The following is a 17,637-nucleotide window of genomic DNA, read 5'->3' on the forward strand; positions in this document are numbered from 1 at the left end:
CGCGGCCGGGACCAGGCGGCACACGGTTCTTCTGGCTTCTCGCATCTAACACGACGCGGCCCGCGCTGCCGCGTGCCACGGGGTCTTCTTCTTTACTGCCCAATACTGTTCCTTTTATGGATATGCCACGACTTGTTTACCCACCCCCTAGCTGACAAACGCTTGGTTTGTTGCCAATTCCGGCTTTCGGTTTTTATTTAAATGTTTGTATTTCTCTCGGGTAAACACCTAAGAGTGGCATTTCTGCCTTAGGTGGAAAGACTTTGCAATTAATAACAAGACGCCAAGTCGTTTTCCCAAACGGCTGCTCCGTTTCGCGTCCCCACCGGCGGGCAGCCTGTGACAGTCCCAGCTGCCCCGCACCCTTGCCGACTCTTGGTCCGGTCAGTCTCTCCCTGCTGGCCACTCACAAGGTCACACTCTGCTGGCCACTCACAAGGTCACGCGCCGGTGGCACTGTGGTTCGGATCCGCGTTTCCCGCGTGTCTCGCGATGCTAAACGTCTTCTCACGCGAATACCAGCCAAATAGTCCACTTGTGTTTTATTAACCTTTTGTTTTTCTTGTTATTGAGTCGTCAGCATTCTTATTCAAGTGCTTCTTGAGATACATATTTGCAAATATTTCCCCCTAAACTTTGGTTTTGAGAAGTTTTGAGAAGTTTTTTATTTTAATAAAATAGAATTTATCAATTTTTTATTTAATAATTTGTGAATTTCATGTCTTATTTAAGAGATCTTTGTCTAATTTTCATCTCAAATATTTAATATTTTCTCCTGTTTTTTTCTAGAAATTTACGATTTAGCTCTGCATTAGGTTCACAATCTATTTTGAGCATTTTCATTTAACTTTTGTATAATGTGAATCAAATACGTAATATATTACATATCGCATGCATCACACATACTGTATAAATAACTTGTAATGCATTTACTATATACGATGTAGACACACGTCTCCTCCCTCGCAGACCCTGCCCTGAGGTCACTCCCGCTCCTGCTGGCCCATGACCGGGGCTCCCTTTGTGAGTACTGGATGCCGGTAAGTGGCTTCACCTTTCGTCTTTCCGGAAATGCAATCCCTCCACCCTCGGTCTCCAAGGACAGGAAGGCGGGGACGTCACCCGCCCGGGGATTTTGCAGGTGCCCGCCACGCCCTCGTGCTCCGGCCCAGGGTCAGCTGCGGGTCCAGTGTTCCCAGCTGTGCACGCCTCCCTTCTCCTGGGGCTGTTTTCAGAGTTTCTCTGCATGATGATGGCTCTGCGGTTTGACTCAGATATGGTTAAACACGTTCTTCTTCTAATATGTCCTCCTCGGAATTCACTGGGCCTCCCCAGTCCGAGGGTTTGATCATTGATCATTATCACACACGAGAACTTTCACAGCTGCTGTGGCTTCTTCCCCAATCCCTCTCCCGGCCATGCTGGGAATAGACTTGACCTACCCGCTCCCTGGCCATTGAGGACAGAGCTGAGGCCAACACATTTACGCTCACGAAATACGACCCTGGTTTCTGATGCTCTGGTTTTCTGTGAGACTTTTTTTCAAAGTTTTAGCTGTTAATAAAACATTTTCAAAAACTCACCCTTTATGAGGGACTGCCACCTCAAAATGTATTTTGGGAATAGAGGACTTTATGAGATAGTTAACCCTCTCCCTGCTGTTTCTGAAATGCTGCATGTCGTGGGACCCGGGGTGGCGACTCCCTTAGCTATTACACAGCCACGCGGGGGGCCGACGTCCTGCCCACGCCCCCTCCACGCTGTAGAATCTGAGGTCTCGGAAAACCCACTGCTCCTTTATCTTTTCTTAAATCGTGTGCAGTTTCAAACAGAGTTTTAAGATAACACCAAAGGGACAGAAGGCTACGAAACCGTCCCCTGGTTTTGAAGAGCCCCAACTCCTGAGAATTTTCTGGTGACAATGAGACATCTATGTCATTGATTTCCGAACAAAAATTCACCTCCTTCTGTACGGAGGGAGCGCCACCGCCTGAGACGGGACGACTTCGGATGGAGACGCTGCTGCCTGCTGCGAGGCACGGCCCTCCGAAGGCGCCGAGACTGTCCCGATGCAGAGATGGAGAAGCTGGGCTTTGAGGGGTTTCCGAGACGCCTCCGCGAAGCCTGCCAGGCGCCCGCTTTGAAAATCCCTCCCCACAGGGGACAGGCTTTCTGGCCTTCACAATACCTGTCGTTCCTTCCGGCTAAATTTGGGGAACGCGACCTGGAATTTGATTGCCAAATACATAGACGTTCGGGGGGAAAAATGAACTTGGGTTTTAGTTTTATTGCCCAGACAATTTTTAGCTGAAGAAAATAATAGAAATGAACAACAGACATAAAACTTTAGCCCGTGTAAATTAAACGGATCTGCTGCGTTAACTTCATAAAGCCATAATCGCCTCCTCCATAAAGCATTACATGCGCTGCCTCCGACCTGATTTATGGGCTGTGGGATCGATGGGAAAAAATTAATGCTCGAGAAACATATTAGAGACATTATTGAACAGATTTTAATTGAGATTTGATTTCAATGCCCCTTATCCACATGATTGATGGGTCCACCCTCGACGACGACCGCAGCCGAAAAGAGTCTTTAATATGACAATTAAGTATCTGTCTTTAGGTTTTATGCCGGCCCCTCCCCCACCCCGGGCACTTCATCAGTACAGTGTGGCTTTTGTGCAGATTAAATTGAGACTCAATTTTCTCTATTTTCCAGCACTTACTTATGTTTTATGACAAGCACTAAATCAATTTTATGCTATTATTGATTTTTTCTCGAATGGACACAAACCATTTCGCCTTTTGCCCTCCTTTTCTGCTTTCCTTCCCTCTCTTTCTCTCACTGTACGTTTGATATACGGCCGGCCAAGGGACGTTCGAACGCTCCCCGAGACTTCCACAGGTCGTGGCAATGCCTTCCGTTTTTACAACATCAGAACTGACAAACTTAACCTAGAATTCTATCAAAACTTATATATTGTTGTAAGGGGACCAAGGGTGAGAGAGGTCGGGGTTCTTTTTTCCTTTCCTCTCCAAAACAAAACAAACAGAACAAAAAGCCTCAAGGTTAATTCATCTCCCTGTACGTTCTGGCTAGGGTCTTTCTATAATATTGCCTAAATTTTTTGAACAGAAGCCTAAGCTATAATTTTTCTAACATCCTTGAAGTCTAATTAATATAGCAACAGAGGAGGAATCATTTCATGGCTCCCAGGGAAAGGGTATTATCTGCAAGGTGCAATAACTCCTTTGAGATGCCAGGCGACAGCTAGTTGTATGCAATGCAATTAAGAAGCTCCCGGTTCTTTGGGGCTTTATCCTCTATGACCTATGGCAAAAATTAACTGCTGCCTTGGGCAGGAGAAGTAAGAAAAGGTATATAATTTGTAATCAGATGGCATTTTTTCCGAGCAAAGAATTATACGTGAAGAAAAACAGCTAGCAGTCCAGGCTGCCGCAAAGGTCCTGCACTTCTGGGGTGAGTCGACTGCTTGTCTTTGAAAATAGAATCATATTTAAGAGCAAATGCCTGTTTTCTCTGCACGCAATTGCAAGAATCATACAAATAAGCACGATTGTTGCCCTCCATTCTATAATTAACGCATTTCAGGTATTTCATTCAAAAAGGTTAATAGCTCAGCTACACAAAAATATGAAGACAGCATGTCTTTTCTCTGACATCTATAAAAATATATGATAAGCAGCAGTAGAGTAACATTTGCCGCACAATTTTGAAAACGATAAAATTCTCAAATCTAAATGATGCAGAAATCGGTGCTCATTCTCGATATCTTTATATGTTGTAATAGTCCTTGACTTATAAACTGTGGAGGAAGAAAAAAAAACCATATATACTGTCCAGGAAGTCAGGTTTCTTGAATGTGTGTGGTTCTTTCTATCTTAAAGTAACCTCAAGAATATTACTGAGAAATATTCTAAAATGCTCTCTAGTTAATGGTAAGTCAGGGCACTGCTCATTGACATGTAGCTTTTAAAACATACTCTTTAAATGTTTTCATGGAGAAGACCCAAGGTTGATCGCAGTGCGAGCTTAGACACCACGTCACTGTCACATTGAAATGTGCTGAATGTTTAGTTCCGGGGGCTTGTTCTGGCGCACTGGGTCCGCAGGTCCCCGAGACGGGTGGCGGCACAGTGAGGGTGTCAGCGAGCTGGCAGCAGCAGGCGGCCATTGGGGGCGACCGGGATGCTAGGCCCCGCCCCCGCCCCCTCCTGGAAGACACGTCCCAGCCGCCCCGATGCTGACCTCCACGGGCACCCCGAGGCTCGGCGGGCTCCCCTTTCTCAGGAGTCCAGAGCGTGGGACACCTCATGAGAGGACTCTGGTGCGCAGGGTCCCTTTGAGGGGGCCACACATCCGGGCGCAGCGCAGACAACGTTGTGACAAGCATGGCAGAGCTCCGCCACCCTCCGTGTGTAAAGATCACACACAAATTGTCACAGGGAGCACGAGCAGAGGAAAAGCGGGCGGCAAGTCAGAAACGGCAATTCGCACGGGAGCCTCTGCGTGCGGCAGGGCCTTCCGGTCACCTGCGCCCAGCAGCCCCGCTGCGTGCAAACCCGCGTGCCCGCACGACCGCAGGAGAACGCACGCGGAGCTCAGGAAGGTCGCTCACAGCCACAGGCCGATCTCCCAGGCCTCCGGCGTCCGGGCGACCGTCGCGCCCACGCGGCACAGACTGACCACAACGCCGGGACCCGCGATGCCCTCCCTGCCCGTGGGCAGTCAGCTGCAAAAGCAGGCACTGCCTCCACTCTTCCGACTGTCGCGACTTTGCTATGACAGGAGCAGGCGCACGGTGGACTTCGGCAGTACTGCCCTCGATCGCAGAAATGCCCGCAGGCCACCTGCCGTCCAGCCCCGCGCCTGGCCTCTGCACGCAGGCTGGGCTCCGGACCGAGCGCCTTGCAGCCAGGTCGCCGCCAGTCAGCGCCAGGCAGGGGAAGCCCGCCGTGGCCTCAGAGCCACAGGGACACTGCGGGGCACGCACCACCTTCACCGGGCGGGGTCCCAGCCCGGAACGCAGGGATCCCACCCTTCCGCCTCCACCTCCCTCCCGACCTTTCCACCCCAATCCTGCGGATAAACTCAGTGAAAACAGGTGCGTAGTAGTTACTCTTAGCGCATGAGGTTTTAAAAATGGTAGGATGTATGTTGTCACAGAACTGTAGTCAGAATAATTTGGGGGGTTATTTAGCAATTTAAATATCTCACGCATGCCGATTTTTCATTGCATACACCCAAACGCAAAGATCGTGGTAAGTACACAGCAGGTACTTATACTGAAAGGTTTACACACCCGTTCCCCAAACATTATCGGGTTCTACAGTTCAGCAATTAAAAAACAAGCGCAAATGCCTGTCTCCACGCTGCTCCCACTCTGGCGAAGGGAGACAGATGACAAGCAAAACCACGAAGGAAGGTGTTTGAGTGCGCGATGGCGACGGCACTCGGGAAAGGAGGACTCGAGAGCGTGTGTGCTGGTCGTCAACGCGAGGGGTTCACCGGAGGAAGGAAATACGAGAGCAGCCTAAAGAAACACGCTCTCGTAAAGAAAGACCCAGGACTGAAAACTACGTCCTCAGTAAGCGCCCACTTACACTAGCATGTCATTGAGACTGGTCCGAAGTTAGGCTGGCGATTCCACACGGTACGTATGTTCTTCCGTTAACAACCTCACTTAAAAAACTTAAGCGTCGTGGAAACCAAGGCTATGTCTCCGTTTTCTCCATCCATGATCTAAGTGAGGTGGACGGCTGTGTCATTTGTGGATGAACCAGGTCACTTCTCCCCAGGGGACGGACCGAAATACGGGTTTGTGTCGAATCAGGAGAAAAACCTCAGGCCTTTGGAGTTGGCCTGAGTAGCTCGCTCCCTGTGTGACAACTCCCTGTGTGACAACTCCCTGTGTGACAACTCAGGACAGCCTCGGTCCTGACTTCAGTGTGGCATGGAGACGTCCCCAGCTCGCCAGGCACGGGAAGTATGGCTCCCTAACCTCCCCTGTGTCCGCCCAGCCGGGGGTCCCCTGTCCTCGCCCGCCCACATGCCCACCCTGCCGCACACGCATTCCCCAGGCCTGAAGCCAGATGTCTGGATGTTGCCCTCTACCCAGGGGGGAGCCCTTGCTGGGCTGGCGACCAGGGACAGAGGGATGTCACGCTGTCCCATGTGGACGTGCTTTGCTGGGCTTTGGCTACGGCCACCTGAAATCGCCCTCCGGCGCCCGCACAGGGTCCCTTGGCGGGACCGTCGTCCTACACATTTTTCAGGGTGTGGCGGAGTGGCTGCGGGCGGTGACAGGAAGGCGCGGGCCCCCAGCAGACCTGGCCCTCAGCTTAAGGGGTCGCTCTGGGGCCCGGCCCGTCGCCGGGCTTCCTGGGGCCGCACGAGGGGGGCAGAGCCCCTCGGTTCCCGGGAGTCGGAGCCGTGGAGAAAACACCTTCACTCAGCTCGGGAGAAGGGGGACCACCTTCGGCGCGCAGCTGGGATTGGAAGCTGTCTGCCTCAGCCGTTAGGAGGATGTGGAGAAATTACCTCCCGTCCCCGTAGAGGCATCCACCAGCCGCCCGGCCCGGCCTCTCCGTGCAGCGGTGAGATGCTCCCATCAGGTTTAATAGCCCCATGCTGGATTCGGGAGGCATTATGGATTGTACAGCAAGCATATTGTCATTAAATTAAATTTTCAGAACACTCCCCAGCTCATCACAAATACCACAGAGAGTAATCATAATCGGCTCTCAACACATGTGTAATTGCCTTCAGCTGGCGTTTTTTACAGTTGACATTGCTCAGCAGTGATAAGGTGATTGGCGATTTGAATACACAGCTTGTTTCATAGCTGCCGTAATTGAAATATGGTATGTGTGAATGGAAGATTACATTAAGACCTAGGATAATCACCTGACATGAGAGTAATTGAGTCTACAATCTGCCACTGGGTCTCTCAGGGAGGCTGAAATGAAAAGAAGCCATTAGAACGTCGCACCAGAGCTCCTGGCACCGCCCGCGCTGCGTGCCAGGCTGGCGGCCCGAGCTGCCGGCGCCCGCGCTGTCGAGGGCACCGGCGACGGCCAGACAGGGGAGCGGAGCGAGCCGGGGAGAGCAGAGCGCGGCCCCCGCCCCCGCGGCGGCCAGGCGGGTCCGGCGCTGCGGGTGCGGGGGTCCTATCTGCACGCTCTGTGGGTGCTGGCGACTCCTGAGCCAGGGGCCCGCAGACGCCGTGAGAGCCGGCTCTCCCCTGCCCGTCTCCCGGGTCCCCCTATCTCTGCGTCTCCAACCCTCGCTGGCCCCTCGCTCCCTGCCCCCCGTCTGCCTCCCTTGGGACGCGCACGCGGCTCCCTCCCCCTCAGCGTACCTGGTACAGCGTCACCTAAGATGGCTGACTGGAGGAACGCACGAAGCATTCTGGCCCTGGAGAACCTGGGGACCCCACACACGCGTGCACACTCGTACGCACATGCACACGCACAGTCACACGCACAGTCACACGCACATGCAGTCACACGCACAGACACGCACACACATGCACGCACTCACATTCACATGCAAACAGCCACACACAGTCACATGCACTCACACACATGTACACACATGCACATACACAGTCGCGCACAGTCACACGCACATGCAGTCACATGCACACACACGCACACACGCTCACATGCATATGCACAAAACACTTGCACGCACAGTCACACACCCAAAGTCACGTGCACACCCATGCACACCCACCCACCCACACACATTCACACACCTGTACACACAGTCACGTGCACACACCCCCCCACGCACTCACAAGCGCATGCGCACATGTGTTCTAGAGAGTGAAAGTCAGACGTCACTGCAGTCCACGCCTGGGAGAGAAAAACTGTTTTTTCAAGGGCCTGTGCTGGCCGCTCCGTGCTGGACCCGATCACCTTCTGGTGAAAACGTGCCTGCCGGCCTGGGCCCCAGTCTGCCCCACTCGGGGCAAGTGTGAGGGCCACCTGGCGGCGGGGCCCCCTGGGCTCCTCCATCCCCGTCTGCACCCTGCACCCCTAACTATGCTGAATTAGATGCCCGAAGGTGTTTCAGAAGACAGCGGTCATTTATCGTCACATATGAAGTTTAGCAGTGACGTTCCTTTAAATATTATTGACAAACAATGAGCACGCAGAAACTCCAAAAACTGGTTTATTTTTCTTAGCCAAAATGGGGGTGGGGGGACAGAAAACAAAAAAAAAATCTGGACTTTTTTCAAAATCCTCTCCTAACCCTACAGATAACTTTTTAAAATTGGAAATACTATCTTATGTAAAAAGCTGAGTTCAGCATTTAAAAACACTAAAACCTAAGAAACGAAGCATCAGCATGAGCATGGGGGCCACGTTCGGGCAGAATGTCGGCCTTGCAGTCGCCCTGGGAGACAGGCCAGGAGGGAGCAGGGGCCCCCACGCCGGGCCTCGCGTGGATCAGGGCTCCCCAGAGCACCAGCTGCCGGGAGCCGGGCGAAGCCGCCGGCGCAGAGCCGGGACCCGAAGCGGGAGGCGGAGCGATTTCCAGAGGCGGCAGCGGGACGGACGCACGCGGGACGCTTGCGGGACGCACGCGGGACGCACGCGGGACGCTCGCGCGCCCGGTCCGATTCTGAACTAGGCCCCGCGCGCAGAGCGCCGAGGGCGTGGGCGCGGGAGGGAGCACCAAGGTGACAAACCCCCAGGTCCCAGGGGAACCCTGGCATTCCCCTTGCGAAGGGGACATGGCCGAGGGCTCCCTGTCCGCACACGCATGTCCCCGAGGGCCCGCGGCGTGCAGCCGAGTGTTTACATGTTTGTTTATTTAGTGGTTTATGTCCCCCTGGTCTCCCCTGCCACCATTCTGTCCTGTACACGGAGGCGTGGAACGTAAACTTTTTGTGGAATTCATGAATGGATGATAAGGGGGGAGCGGACATGTTGACCCTGCAAACACTTACAGGGAAATTAATTCTCACTTCTTGCCAGAACAGACTTGGTCTAAATCTTACAGATTTTAAGTTCATGGCAAAGGAAAGCGAGTTTGCAGACCACCTACTGCGGCAGAGCGGAGAGCGGGCAGCACGTGCTGAGTGTGACAGTCTGACTGCGTGCCCCCTCCCCACTCTCGCAAATGCACCACGAGGCCCACCCCAACCCCCCCCCCCAAACCCGGGAGGCGGGTGACGCCACAGCCTGTGCACAGGTGAGTGGACTCGGCGACAGGGCTGTTCCATAACTGCCCAGGTGGCTCCGCGTGTGGACGGAAAGGGAGGATGTGAACCCAAAGCCCGCGCCCGCCTCGCCGGCTGCGGAGCCCGCGGCGGGCGCTCGCGGCGGGCACGGGAACAGCGTTTGTTCCCCGAATGTGCATCTAACGTCCGTCGTTTCGTTTAACCCTCAGCAGAAACGTGCGGGGCACAAATTTCCACAAAACTCAGGCGGAAACCGAGACGCAGAGGGCACGCTGACCAGCCCGGGGCGCACCGCGGCTGAGCAGGGGGCCGGCGCTCCGAGGGCGCGGCGCCCTGCGCCCCCCAGTAGCAGAGGGCGGTGCGCAGCAGCCGCGCGCCCCGGGCCGGGCCAGCCCGAGCCCCTGCGGGTGGAGCCGACCGCACGCCGTTCTCTGATGAGTTTCCTTCTGGAAGAAAATGTGAGCTCGGGTTGCGCATGCTCCACGACGCGCGGCTGTTGGTGGGTCCACAGCCCTTCACGTGACGCAGGTTCCGTGGCTCTGAAGACTTTTGTTTGCCAAACCAACGCTATTTATTTTAAAAATTGTGCAATTTTTTCCTTCCAATAAGCAAGGACATGCAATTGCTAGCGCTCTCTTACTATCAGCAAGAAGAGATGGAAGATCGCCATTATTTTGAGTTGTTGTCACTGCGATTGAAAACCATGATGTAACTGTCTCAGTGGGCTCTCCACGCCACGAAGGCGGCTCCCATCCTTTCTAGAAAAACCCAAGGAATCGCCGCCGCGCGCCCGTGCGTCGCCAGGGCCGTGGCGCTGGCCCCGATGGCCCCGGCCGCGTGGCAGTGCGGCAGCCGATTCGTCTTGGCGGTCACTCAGGCAGCCTCAAAGGCAGATGCACCGGGGCCTCGGCAGGACGAATGCCTGCCTGACACGGGCGCACACCTGCACGAGACGGCAGCAGGTGAGGAAGGCCCAAGGCCACCGGGACGCCAGCCCAGCCAGTGCTCATTTGTGGACTTGAGACGGTCACTCAACCCAGAGCCCGTTTGCCCAGGCACGCGGCAGACGCCTTGTCCAATGACGTGGCTGCTCCGGAGTCAGGTGGCCAAGACCTAGCACAGACTCGGCAGCCGAGGGGCTGAGCCTCCCCAACACACGCCCGGCTTCTCCAGATCCAATGAACACTGGCCCTGGCTTCTCAGATCCAGTGTCCTCTGCCACAAAGTGGGCGTGTGACTCAGGACCGTCCCACAGGGCCTGTGCGAGGACTGTGGGGGGGCCATGCAGTTAACGGATGGTGTCGGGAACGCAGGGGGTGGGTGAGGTCACGGAGTCCCTGATTCCCAGTGTCCTCGGAGTCAGGGGGGGGAGATGCTTGTTATTGGCTGGGGGTATTCTAAAAGGTGTCTGTCCCATCTCCTGCCACTACTGTGAGTCTACCTGGCAGATTAAAGGTTAAACTAATAGCGACCGCGGCACCCACAGTCCGTCCCTACATGCACCCCAGGCTCACAGAACAGCCGGACGCTTCCTACGGTTGGCTACAGTTTGTGATTTCTCTGTCTTCTTGGGTTAAAACCACCTTTCTGGAAGAACAAGAATGCCACCTGGATTCAGGCCTGGCTTATTGTCGCAGATCTGCTCATCACTCGCTGTGTGATATTAAGTCCTGTAACCTCTGTAAGGCTGTTCCTTCCACAAAAATCAGAGATGATTACACCTTCCTCATCTTCTCCCACATTTGTGGTAAAGATTAAAATGATGATAGATGATAGATGATGGTAGATGGTGGATAGATAGATAGATAGACAGACAGACAGATGATGTAGGTGATAGATGGGGGGGTAGATAGATAGGTGGATAGATGAGAGAGAGAGATGATAGGTAGACGGTCTCATGAAACCCCAGTGAAAACTCCTAACGCCTGCGTGAATGAGGACATGGTCCCCTCCGATGCTCATTGTCACTCCCGTGCTTCCTGTCACGCGGCTGTGTGTTTAGCTTAGACCAGGAAACTTCGGAAACCAGCACAGAATCACACGCAGCCAGGGGGCTGCTGTGCTGAGAAGCGGGTGAAAGCTGAGTGTGGCGCCCCCTCCCATCCGCAGCAGCCGCCCCGAGGTGCCTTTGACCTTGGGCTGAATCTGAGCTGGAGCACGGATGGGAGAGTCCCAGGTGAACCCAAAGACCGACATCCCTCCTTGACTGAGAAGTCAGCAGGGTTTTCCAGCAGCCCGGCCCGGCCCAGAGCAGTAACACGGCTGACTGTCCAGGCAGGTCGAGAAACTCATTAACTCAGGCCGCGCCAAAGACACGGTGTGCGAGGCCAAGACCACAGGCATCCGCACCCGGAACCGAGAGCCACCGAGGACAAACTGGGTGACCCCTGGGTTTCCGCTGCGAAATGGGGACCACGACCTCAGACTCATTCTGCATCCAGGCAGAAGCATAAAAGTAAAAGCTTGGGTTACCCTTCTTTTTAGAGAAATCTCTACCCCATATATTACTCTCTTAAATGCACTCTTCGAAAGCTGAAAGGCCCGAGTGCTTTTATCTGAGAAGCTGACAGTCACAACTTCTGTTTGACCATAAAGCAGCAAAGTTTTACAACATACAAAAATACAGTAGTGCTGTGTGACACTGTCAATATCATTTATGGCACAATTTTACACAGAAGAAGAGGTGTCATAAAAGAGAAATAACTCCTACCAACCGCCCTAAAATGTCTTACACCATAAATAATTTGGATCTCTGAAAGAGAACCAATAAACTCCTAGCAAATACAATTTTTCCCATTAAATAATCACCCTGACCTTTCCTGTAGTATCAACCCCTAAAAAAAAAAAAAAAAGAAAAGAAAAAAAGAAGCGCTAGTCTTGAAGAAACAGTAAAATTAGTTCATTTTTGAAGGTGAATTGTAGTCCCTTTTTCGGAGGGAAAACCATGTGTATTGTTAAGTGACCGAGATGACAGAGTGCCTTAAAATCGTGGCGTTTTGCTCTTTACATAATCAGTGGGCCACCGGGATGCCGACAGCCGCATTTTCACCTGTTGTCCACCAGGAAACTTATGGCCTTGCTCCCTCGCGCTGCCAAGCCCCCTCTTGACCTGTCCTGGTCACGTACGCACGTGCACGCGCGCGCACAAGGCACACGTGCCGCCGTCCCTCCTCCTGTCTCATGCTCAGCCGTTGGGTGGCCGAGCAGTGTGACTCAGCAGGTTCTTTCTGAAACACCAGAGTGTATGCTAGCAAAGTAGGACCCCTGGTTCACCTGAGCGCAGGCCCCGCCCCGTGACCACGCCCACATGCCCCGCCCCTAAGGCCCCACCCCACCCTGCTCTTGCAGGCTCCACCCATGTGGCCCACCCTCGCAGGCCCCACCCCTAAGGCTCCGCCCCCTGGTCCACCTTCGCCGGCCCCATCCCTAGTGCCGGGTCAGCCGGGGTGGACACAACACTGCCCAGCTTTGGTGCAGCCCCTCCGCTCCGCGGACGGGCGCCTCCCCAGGAAGGCGTGGCTGGCAGTGACAAGCCTCCTTTTCTGCCATAGTACCACGTGGGCGACACCCGGCCTCGCGTCTGAGGCCGCCTGTCCCGTGTGGCCGTCCCCAGGGCAGGGTCAGGCCAGATATCTGGAGCCCCCCCACTGTGCCCTTTGGGGTCTGACCTGTCTCTGCCCCTGCCTCTCCCCCCAGTGCAAGGGCAGGCACGGCCCGACGGGTGGGCCCGGGCGTGAACTGGACAGTGCTCTGTTTTCCTAGGGGGTCCCAGACGAGACAGGCATTCAGGGTCTGGCCACAAAGGTGTCCTTGATTCCCCCCCTCTGTGGGGCCTCGCTTTGGGGAAGACAGAGGACTTCTCTCGGCTGCCACACGGGGTGGCGACGAGCAGCCCCCTGAGTCACCCTGCGCACCAGGCAGACAGGAGTAACGGCATCACTGGCCGGGGAGCAAACGCGGCCCTCGCGGTTCGAGGGACGGGGACGCAGTGCACCGCGCCGTCCGCTGGTGTCAGCCGGACCGCGAGAGCACAGGGCGCGGGCGCTGGGCGCGCGGAGGCGACGGCCCGCGCGGACCCCACAGGCGCCCGCTGCTGCAGACTCTGCCCCAGGGTCAGCTCTGTGTCCCCAGAAGAGGGACGGCTGCCGAGCCCTGCCATGGAGAAGCTGCCTCTGCCTCTCCTGCTGGCCATGACCAGCCAGCGGGTGTCCGCGAGCCAGGAGCCTCTCTGCCCCGCCTGCCTTTCCATCTGCAGCCGTGCGTCCTGCTGGCAGGTCCTAGGGAAAGGCCAGCTGGGCAGAACGAGGTCACGGAGTCTGCAGACCCCACGGGCAGTGGAGAGCAGAGAACCCGAGGGCAGGACGGGCTGAGGCAGCGGGAGAGAAGCCGGCCCTCCGCGGGCGCGGGCCGCAGGCTTCGTTCATTCCGCCCAGCCTGCAGCGCAGCCTCGGAGCTGGGGCTGGTTCTGCTTCCCCCGTCAAGACGGGGACGCTAAGTCACAAAGAAACCAGCCCGCCCCCCGACCCCGCGGAGAGCGCGTGACTGCGGCAGAGTCACCCGCGCTCCCGGCGGGAAAGGCTGGTGACGGCGATGGGGCCGGAAGCGGCAAAGGGCTGAAAACAGTGCCGGGCGGTGGGGGAGGGTGTCAAAGGGACAGAGGACCCGATGGGAAGAGCCAGAACAGTGTAAGCGGCAAAATAAGCGAAGAAGTATTAGATTACGGCCCGGCGTGTGCGATGAACGCCCGTGGGTTCACAGGGCACAGATGATTAAGTCAGGGAGTGGGAGGGGGCAGATGGCGCTCCCTGGGGGACCCCAAATACCAGTGTGGACCCTCTGTCCTCGGGGGGCGGGCGGGGTTTCCTCACTGCTCGATCGGGGCGCCCCTGACTTCCCTCCAGAGACCACAGCCTGCAAAGGGGGTGAGCGTGACTTCACCGTGCAGATGCCTGAGACACGCCTCAGCCCCGAGGTCGAGGGCGACGAGTCGTGGTGACAGTGTGCACCCTCACATGACGCGATGGCACTTTACCTCCCCCGACCCGCAGCCCCTTTCCGACCGTGAGAAACACGGAGGGCAAATGCCCGTGGAAGGACACTCCGTAAACTGCCTGGCCCGTTCCCAAAACTGTCAACCGTGAGGAAAGGCGGACGAAGACGAAGGTGACAGCCAAGCTCTTGGAATGTGGAAACCTACGTTTTAAACAGAAGCCGAGGAGGAGGGTGGCAGGAACGGGGGTAGAAGGGGCAGGGGGGGCGTCCTCCCCGCAGCCGGCCGTCAGAAGAGAGAACCAGGGACCTCTGAGTCCATCGCTGCTTCTTTTTCATTCTCCTTTTAGGAAAACCGGCCACCTCTGGCTGACGCGCCTCCCTCCTCGAACTGAAGGACCTTCCGGCCTAACGCGGACACACTGGCATCACCCCCACCCTGTCCCCGTTCTGAGCTACAGTGTACGCCAGTCCCATGACGCCCCGTTCCCCAAGGGTCGCGCCGAGTGAATGACTCGTTATCTCAGAGCTGATGAAATGCAGAGGTCGAGCGGACACCCCTGGGCTGGAGCGGTTCTGCCACTTGTGGGTCAGAACCCAGTGGCGCCCGCCTGGTCCGATCGCCTGGGCTGGAGCGGTTCTGCCACTTGCGGGTCGGAGCCCAGTGGCGCCCGCCTGCCGGTCCGATCAGCTCAGCAAGGCCGGGCCGGCCGGCACCGGTGGCGGCGAGCGCCCAGCCTCCCACTGAATAAGATGAACTTACTCTTCCCGAACATTAGCTTCAGCACGTCCCCTCAAATTAGAAGAGACTAAAGACCCCAGAATGCCCCAAAGTTATCCTCCAAAGACACCGCTGCCGGTGACCGGCCCTAGATCAATCAGCACTGAAGGTCGCCTGTCCTGTTGGGCGATATTTGCTTGGTAACTAATAAAGACCAGCCTGCAGCTATTTATATTGGGTTATCATCTCTCCAGGGTGACGCTTAATCCATTTTGCAGTGTTTTCCCCAACAAGACAACATGAGTTTCTCAGTCTGAAAATGAATTAAGTGCACGGTTTCTAAATATGGGATCTGACATTGTTCTTGTTACAAAAGGCAATTTATTCCCCAAAAGGCTTACACTTCAAAGGTTATATAAAAAGGTTCAAATATCAATGCTATCCATTTTTCAATTACGAGGCTTCCTAACGCCACTAGCTTTTGGACAGATAAGCGGTCGTATCAGTTTTCTTAGTCAACGTCTTATAGGTTTCCAATTCCACAGGACAGAGAAAGCAAATGTATTGTAATACATTTAGCTGCGTCGGAAACAGGACTGTGCAGTGTGCTCCGTCCCAGACGGCGGACGGCATCGCGTCGCGTCCTCGCGGGACATTTATGACGGGCCTGACACTGACGATGGCAGTTGCAGATACGGCTCCAAGTGTTTGCCCACAAACAGCCTCATACGCAAAAAACAAAACCGGGCGAGGGGCTGGAGAAAACGATGTCCAACGTATGGAGCCGAAGGCGCCGAGACAACGTCTCCTGAGAGATGATCTGCGGCACCGCGCTTTCCCGGGCGGGAAGGGGGAAGCCCTCGTCGCCCGTCGCGCCAGCAGATGAAGGGAGCGATGCCAGCCATAGGTTCTTTCTGACAGTTAAAAAGAAATCTTTAGCTTACGCGTGCGGGCGTATATGGTAAAAAGGAATAACGTCCCAATCCTCAGAAAAAAGATATTTTTTGCTGCCAACCCAAATGTGTCGGACGAGACCGCTCGCGGTTGCATAATACACACAGAATGTTCTAATTTATATATTTGCGCTGATCCTTCTCAGCAGCAAAATAAAAATTTTAAACTCGAACACGTCCCTTTCTCCTGGTAGGCGATACACGGGACCCCATCGGTTGCGGTGACCCAACGGGGCGAAGGCCTCCCGGGTGCAGATGGGACTCGGCGGGCGTGCCGAAGAGTGGTCACTTCCGAACACCACGGCTGCGTTTCCAGAATCTACTGCCGGTTAAACGGTCGGAGAGAACTGAGCGTGAGCTCTTGTTAGATCACCGCCCACTAGTGGCTTGAATAAATCTCTCAGAAAACAAGAATTTATAAACATAGTGTATATTATCAATCGATTCTTTTCAAGCACACAACATATTTATCCGTTTCTACATGCAACGGAATCTGAGGCCGATTGAAGCGAGAACGGCAAAGGTGCCGAGGGACGCATAAGGCTTTGACCCAAAAGGGGGGAGCAGCGGGACAGGGCGCGTCGGGGGGAGGCCAGGCCCTCCGAGCGGCCGCCCTGCCAGCTCGTCCTCCCGCAGGGAGGCCGGGCAGCCCGGGACTGGGCCCTGTGCCACGCCTTGTCCAGGAACCTGCTCCCCGGGCCCGCACACAGCGAGCCTCGCACGTCCCCCGCAGCCCCTCCCGACCAGCTCAATCGGCGTCTCCGTCTCCGCGGAAACCCCATTAATGGGCAACTTTCTCGTGGCTACACTGAGTCCCCAGAACCACCGGGTTTTTACTGGGTATTTACAAGACGCTCCAAAGACATTAATGGTGAAACAAATGCAATTAACTTCAACTAACATTTTGATGAGGAAAAGGCAAAAGTCTAACGACGGTTGTGCTCAGGTGGCAGTGCCGGTGCCCTGGCCCATACTCCCCCCGGACGAGGACGGTCCCGGCGACGAGGGCGACTCGTAGCCACATACACTCCCCGAGTCACACATTTCCCAGCGTTTCCGCACATCGCATGATTCTCACCGCCCTGCAGAGTCCACGAGGACGGCGCTCCCGTCATGCCCGTTTGACCCCTGAGAAAACCGAGCGATGGAAGGGCTGGCCTTTCGCAGCGCACGGGTTCAAGCGATGCATCAGAGGGAGTTATAGACCCTTTCCTGCGCACGCTCCGTGCCTAGAACTGTCTGAGGGACTGGGTACATGACTGGCCAGCGGAGGCGTGGCGGAGGGTCCTGGTTCGCGGGGAGGTGGGCTGGGCAGAATCAGCAGCCCAGACCGTGACCTTGTGATTTGCGTGTACCTGTCCCCCCTGAACCCCGGACTCCAGCTGCGGGCTCACACGCGCCCCCGTGCTTGCAGCCTTTGATGGTGCGCATGTAGCTGCGGGGGTGTGCACATCGCTGCCTGTCGCCTTTGTCACGAGCGCAAGTCCTCGAGCTCACCAAGAGCTGCCGTGAATCACTATTTCAAAGCAATAAACACAGGACGCCAGTGGCTCTGCGACAGCCGAGCTCCGTGGCCGCGAGCCGGCGGGCACGGAGCGGTCGTGCGTCTCAGCGTGCATTGCTCGGCCCTGACGGACACCCGGATCGGTCCATACACGCGCATTTGCATGTTCCTGGCTGCAGCGACAAAGCTGCTTTGGGCGGACGTCCCAGGGGACACAGAGCTCGTGGAGCAGCCTCTGAGCGGGCCGGGCCC

Source organism: Rousettus aegyptiacus, unplaced genomic scaffold (genome assembly GCF_014176215.1).
Source record: "Rousettus aegyptiacus isolate mRouAeg1 unplaced genomic scaffold, mRouAeg1.p scaffold_m13_p_12, whole genome shotgun sequence".
In the NCBI taxonomy this organism is placed as follows: Eukaryota; Metazoa; Chordata; class Mammalia; order Chiroptera; family Pteropodidae; genus Rousettus; species Rousettus aegyptiacus.